The 7,093-nt window shown below is 35.8% G+C and overlaps 1 long non-coding RNA gene across 1 annotated transcript; it reads right to left on the bottom strand.

Annotated features, from left to right (window-relative positions):
• Positions 1 to 1,162: 1,162 nt before the first annotated feature.
• On the bottom strand, positions 1,163 to 4,400 carry LOC133977885 (uncharacterized). Its single transcript, XR_009924981.1, has 4 exons — positions 4,192 to 4,400; positions 3,227 to 3,250; positions 2,108 to 2,206; positions 1,163 to 1,718 (listed from the first exon to the last, which is right to left on the bottom strand). It is a non-coding gene; the product is annotated as an uncharacterized LOC133977885 (long non-coding RNA).
• Positions 4,401 to 7,093: the final 2,693 nt, after the last annotated feature.

Below are 7,093 nucleotides of genomic sequence, written 5' to 3'. Positions count from 1 at the left end.
GCGAGTCAAATCTGGCCCTCCAATATTAATATCTGGCCCCCTAATGAAAGCTGAGGTTTGTCCTTGTATAGACTTCATCAAATGTTTGACAAGACTCGTCATAAATGTGCAGTAGATAACAATATAAACACAAGGCTCACCTACATCCCAATAAATATGAGCTTGTAACCTCTTCTACACTCATACAGGTACATCCCATAATGTGTCCTATCTGACCACAACACATCTGTGTCAATAACAGCACTTCAGCTTCAACCATAAATAAAGCGGGCCACTGTTTATTGTGTGTGGATTACTGATGAGAATGATGACACCTCAGATACAACCAGAAAACTGTTTTATACAAACTAAAACATGTAAAAACAGGTTTTCACCGTGTCTGTACAACATCAGCCCCCAAAAAACACAGCTGGAAACATCTGAACCATGGTTGAACTTATTCTGCTGTATATTAACTACTATGACTCATCAATTCTGCACAAATTACATGTGAACATCCTCCCTCTGATCAGAGCTTTATCTTCACACACTTCATCACTTTTGTTTCTCTTATCAAAGTTTCAACAGACCGAAACATTCAAATCAGTCACAACATACAGTTTGACATTTTTCATGTTTTATTTTTAAATGATTGAATAGAAAAGAAGAGCCTGAAGTTACATGAAACCCTGCAAGTGCAACATAAACAACATAAACATACATGAACTTTCAGCATGATTCAAATATCACAGTCAACAACAGTTTATAGTTCAGTATGAAACTGTACCTGACTGATTCTGACTGAGAACATTAACACATACAAAGCAATAACACATGATTATTCAAAATATAGAAAAGTCATATTTGATTGATTTTAGCTGCAAAATATTCACATTGATTCAAAGCTTAACAGCAGGTTTTATTTCAGTGCAGTCTAACTCAGTGAGGATCTTTAAGAGCAGTATGATAATATTTGATAAATGGATGCATTTATATGCTGCTTTTATCCAGTGTGCTTTAAAATGTTCCTCTCATTCACTCATTAACACTCACAAACACACTGATGGCAGCCAGCTACCATGCAGGCTGCAGGTCTGAACATCAGGAGTCATTTGGGGTTCAGTGTTTAGTTCTAGGACACTTTGACATGATGACAGGAGCAGCAGGGATCCAACCGGACGACCATTGGCACACATTTCTACTTTATCTTTTAAAGTCTGAGTGACTACGATGGTTGTTTATTTCAGCTGAGGATCAGAGATCTAATGTAGTCCATCACAACTACAACAGTTCTCATTATTCATTGATATTTATTAATAATGTTATAATGGTCAAGCTACAAGTCAAATTATAAAGCTTTTAATCTCTTTGAGGTTTAGGCAGCTGAAACTGTTCTGTTCTCTGTTTTTTGGGTATTTCAGTGTTTTCTATTTGATATCATGTAGTGAGCTACACTGCCCCCTCCTGGTCCTGCTGCAGTAAGACAGGAAGCTTCATCTTAAAGTTAACAGGTTTATACAGTCGTATGTTTCTATCTTTAACTCTAAAACCTCAACTTAAAAGCCAGCCTTTGGATAAATGAGGACAAAATGCTCCAACTGCTCCAAAAATGTTTTAATAGTTTTTGTCTAAAACTCAAACTGATCCTCACAAAAATCAAAAGATACAAGAGCACACACACTTCAGCAGTCAACTTCAAGCCTCCTCTTCTGGACTGGTTTTATAATCAGGACCTCCGTCTGCAGGAGAGAAAAACACAATTATATTACAGAAAATCACAACTCTGGAAACACAAATTCTTCAGTTAATAAACACATTAACTGCACTATGTCCATCAAACTGATATGTTTTAATTAAAGCAATTATCTTGTTTTCTTTGTGTTGAACTTATAAATGACTAAAAACTTTCATGATTGACGGTCACGACAGTTTAAATTCAATCTCTCCATTTTATAAAAAAATGTAATATTTATTTTTAATGTACTCAAAAATAGATTGTGTAGACTCAGTGGACTTTGTATGAGTGCTGACAGAAAATTTTTAAACTTTAAAAATGTGACAGATGTGAAGAATTTATTGTATTTTCTGCATGTTATATATGTTGATATGATATTTTATTTGAACTTACTTTTCTTACGTCTTTGTAACATGCAAAGCCCAGCTCCAAGAGCAAAACCAAGTATAAGAGCACCAAGAACAAGGCCAACAACCAATCCACCAGAGAACCCTGAAATAGATAAAAAGGTAAAGTAACAGTCAGAATCAAAGTGTCCATCATGTTCAGACATCATAACCTACACAAAGAGAACAACTAAAGGTGTGCATGCTCCTAAAATCTCCAATGATTGACAGATTCAAACAGCAGTGAGATGACTCTCAGCAGCCACAGTGATATTAGCATCCATCTTCTGAGCAGTTTCCTCCTGCTGGGCTCCACAGCTCAGAGGTTGCTTTTGGTCACAGTAGTGAGGAGGCTCATGTTGTTGTAGCATCCTGCTGTTTCTGACACGTGTTGATCCTCAGTAGGAAGGATGTTTCAATCACTGTCCTGTCACTCCACTTTAGGCTTTTTTCAGCTGACTTTTGCTACACTCCTGCCGAACCTGAGATCTGCACGTGTGGAAATCTGTCCATAGTCAAGGTTTTCTACATCCTGAGCCGAGGCTCACAAGTACAAGTCTGTGATGGACTCTGGATCTTTTTTAAAACAGTTCCTACAAAAAGCTGAACATTAAAACCTTCATCAAAGTGGGATTCATTGTAAGACTGTTGTATCAGACTGCATTAGTTTTAGAGAGGTGGACTTCATAAAGTGACTGACTTTATGTAACTTGCTTTTCATTGTGATGGACAGCTTAGGTCTGTGTCTGTATCTGTGTCAAAGTATCATGAGAGATACACTGATCCAATATATACTGGATTGATATCAGCTCTGATCACTTATTAAAGTATTGATTATTGCACAGATAAACTGTCCTGTCATATGCACATTAAATATCATTTGTAGACACTTGTGTTATGAAATGGTAACAATAACATTTTATAAGCCTCCAGAACTATGGAGCACTTTACCTTTGGACAAATATAAAAACATGTATATGTATATTAGTCTCAGCGTACATGAGGAAGAATGATCCCAGTCAGCTCAACACACTGAGGTTTACTCATTAAACATTTTATGATGATATTCAGAACTTACAGCACAAACATGCAGATGTAGAGATCAGTGACCAAAATCAGGACTCACCTGCTTTGACTTCAGCTGTTTTTTCTTTTGTGATGAAACCCAAAAGAGAAAAAAAGGAAAACATAATGAAGTTAGAGAGTTTATGTGATATCAACATGGCAGACAGGTAAAACTGTAAAAACTGAACTTTGTTTCTCTGTTTATTGAACAGAACTGATTGGAGGAAAAATAAAGCACAGTGTCAGATTTCACAAACATCCTGTCTTAAGCTGCTGCACATTCACATTACTCCACTCTGCTACTGGAAATAACTTTAAAGTAAACAGATGAAAAGCTGATGGTCAATTGTGTCAGTGAGAAATTTGTGGTGGACCTTCTCATGATGCTAAGATCTCATATTCAGGTTTGACTAACACTCAGATCAGCTGAAACTCTGCTGTGTTAGAAAATAAATCTCTTAAACAATCACACTGGAATTTATTTTAATGTTATAAAATGTTTAAGGAGTATGATCATTTATTTTGCAGTTTTGAATATGTAAACTTGTATAAATCTCTGCTCATTCATTAATAAACCTAGCAGTGTGATTACTGTGCTGAGAGAAACACAAAGAGAGAGCTTGTTGTTTTATTTGCTGAGAAGAATATTTACACATTAATTGTGCTGTGAGGAAGCTGCCAGACAGCACTTAGAAATATACACACAGCTGACTGTAAATCACTGCTGTATAATCCCACTATAATGTCATTTAGTGTTTAGAACATCATACAGAACCTATGATCCAGTGAATTCACTTCCATGCTTTAGTGAGCTGTGCAGTGTAGCATTAAAACAAACCACAAGACAAATGTTGGTAAATGTGAGAAGTGGTGAACATTTGTTAACTCTGGTTTCAGCTGCAGACAGAGGACTCTTCAACTATAATTTAAATTCTGTAGCAAGCTGTTTGTGTCAGTCAGAGGTGTATATATTCATAACAACAAAGCTCCACATGAAGAATAGTTTTTGTGGTCACAAGCCCTCACCTTTGAAAGGAACATATGTCTCAGCATGAATCGTGTGGCTGATTTCCTTCTGTGTGGCTACACAGCGGAAGCGGCTGGCTTTGTTCACAGTAGTTCGGAGGATCACGTCGAATCGGCCTCCTCTTTCTGACACCTGTGGATCCTCAGCAGGAATGATTTTTCCTTCACTGTCCTGCCACTGTACCTCAGGTTTTGGATAAACACCTCGAACTGCACACTGCAACAGCACCCCCTCCTTTGTTTCATCAACTGTTGTTATGTATGGCTCCGGAGCTGCACCTGTGAACAAAGAGTAAAAAACAACTCATGAAGACATATAGATGATGTAGATTGAGATGTTTTTGGGTTCATCCCTTTTCTGCTTGTATCTGTGGATTATTCTGTGTTTAAGACACACTGTCATACATTGTGGATTTTGGCGCCATCACTTACACTGAAAGCACATTAATAACCTGACTTTTGTTTTAAGACAGAATTTAAAAATCCACACCTCCCAAAATTATTTGACAGGACATGATATTACATTAATATTTCAACATTTTAACTTCAACATAAGATTTGTTAACTACTAACAACTGAAAACACAAATTCTGACATTATAACACAACTTCTTATAAAAAGTAGAAGTTTTAACAACCTTTAAATATTGGTTTTGCTGTGATACAAAAAAATGTTAAATAATTTTGTGGTCTGTGTAAAAGTTAAATAAAACACAAAATTGTGTTGTACAAAATGAAACAATACTGTATTAATAGATGTATAAATTCCTTGTTTATCAGGGCTTCATTAATTCAGAAACATTTGATCTGAAGTTTCTGGTTTATTTTCACCAAAAACAAGAACAGCATTTAACTAAATAGGAGCATCTCTCAGTATAAAGAACAATTCAACAACTATATACATTTATACCTTCACAATTTAACAGACTCAACTTTTCTCTAAAATGGTTTAAACTCAACATGAACATTGCACTGCTGTTAAATTAGTTTGAATACATTTTAGACAGGTGTAGGCTACTTAATAATCAGGAAATTTAAACATTGCAGCACAAATGTGGAGATGAATCAGTGACGTCATCATAATCAGGACTCACCTGGGATGTTTTCACCTGTTCTGTCTTTTAACAGTTTAAGGTGCGGAGGTTGGATGCGACCCGATATTTACACGTTAAAATAATAAATAAATATACTACATATTTTCATGTTGACTGTATATGTCAGTACACACATATTATATCTCGTTTGAAAGCTTAAATGTTCGTGTTTTCAACCGATGGAAGCGTCTCAATTTAGGATTTACGACATAAAACCAGCAGCGTCACACATTGCAGCAGTAAACAGTTAGTAACTTACCTGCTAACCTGTCTCTCCGCAGTTAAAAGGCTTTTACACGCTTAATAACACACATTCACTAACTAACAACGGCTCCTTTTAAACAACTAAAATACACTGATTAAATCCAGCTCCTATAAATTCAAGTGAAAGTCAAAATAATCTGAATAAACGTGAATTATTTCCTTCGTATAGTTTTAGCGCAGCTCGTCAAACTTCCGAAACAACGACATTTTGATCAATTTAACGGCTCGATAACAGATTTGACCAATGATGTTCAGTATCAGTGAAATCAGGAAACGCCCAGGAACAAAAATGACCAATCCGCATCTTCACGCGACATAAAGTGACGAAATTAACGGTCTTTTAACTCTATCAGCCAATCAGAGGAGGGCATGCTTAGGTGAGCACCACCTGAGTTTGATTGACAGCTGGTTTCATCCAATAGAAACTCTGCACTTTAAAAACACAGTTAGTTTGTAGCCACTAAAATTACCTGCAGAACCATATATGGAAGTTAATGTAGTTTGACTTCCTGTGGTGCTGAGACACCCACATAAGAGAGAAACTGTTTAATATGTGATAGCAGACATGATTCAATGATAATAAATATGTAAATCTTTATCTAAATATTAACAACGTCTTTTTTATAATCAACTTTAACATTTAGGAACATTTTTCAGTGTCATTAAATATATTTATCATAATTATTTATTAACTTTAAAGAAGTTTTAGAGAGTTCTGTAGCCATCTGCTGGAGATGTTCATCACTGCTCTTTCTGAAATATCTCAGAGCCACTTCTGTCTATCAACCTTAAAATTGGTAAAAACATTAAAGACATGTTGGTGGAAATATCCTGTGAATTTCAGCCTAGTAGCCCTGATTATGACTGATATACTGTATTAAAAAATTAAGCGAAATGAAAAAAACATGAAATCTTCCAATTTTTTCTGTTCAATCCTTTACCAGTTCAGCTCTTTTGGAGCTGTGATTAAGAGAAACACACCTACTGAAACTTATTTTTTTGCTTAACAGTGTTTCAATGGAAATGTATCAGTTCTATGTAGTTTTTGTATTGTACACAGTTTAAAGTGAGAAGGTGCTAAGGGCCAGAAATGCATTAAATCAATTTGAGCCACAAGAGGTTAAATCACCTAAAAGGAAAAAGGAAAGCATATGTTAGAGTGTTTGTGGTATCATCAACATAGCAGACAGGTAATACTAGAAAAACAACTGTGTTACCCTGTTTATTGAACAAAATTGTTTAAAACTTAAAAAATAAACCACAGTCTCAGTTTTCACAAACATCTTGGCTTCACAGACACGACTGCTTTGTGTCAGTCCCAGACGGGTTTAGGCTGGAGTAGTAGTGACTATGCCCTAAACTTTAGCCACTACTGGCTGCTAATGGCCCTGATTGTTCAGACTTGTACTCAATTAATGAAGGCTATTCAGGCTTTTCCCATTGATGAAATGATGTATTTATTTTCTTACCAAATGTCACAGTGCGCACTTTCCGCACACTTTGTAAACGTTTTACATAAATTACACAATAAAACAAAAACAAAAA

Source organism: Scomber scombrus, chromosome 3, assembly GCF_963691925.1.
Source record: "Scomber scombrus chromosome 3, fScoSco1.1, whole genome shotgun sequence".
Classification (NCBI taxonomy): Eukaryota; Metazoa; Chordata; class Actinopteri; order Scombriformes; family Scombridae; genus Scomber; species Scomber scombrus.
Note: the sequence above shows the minus strand (reverse complement) of the source record. Positions and strands in the feature narration are given on the sequence as shown.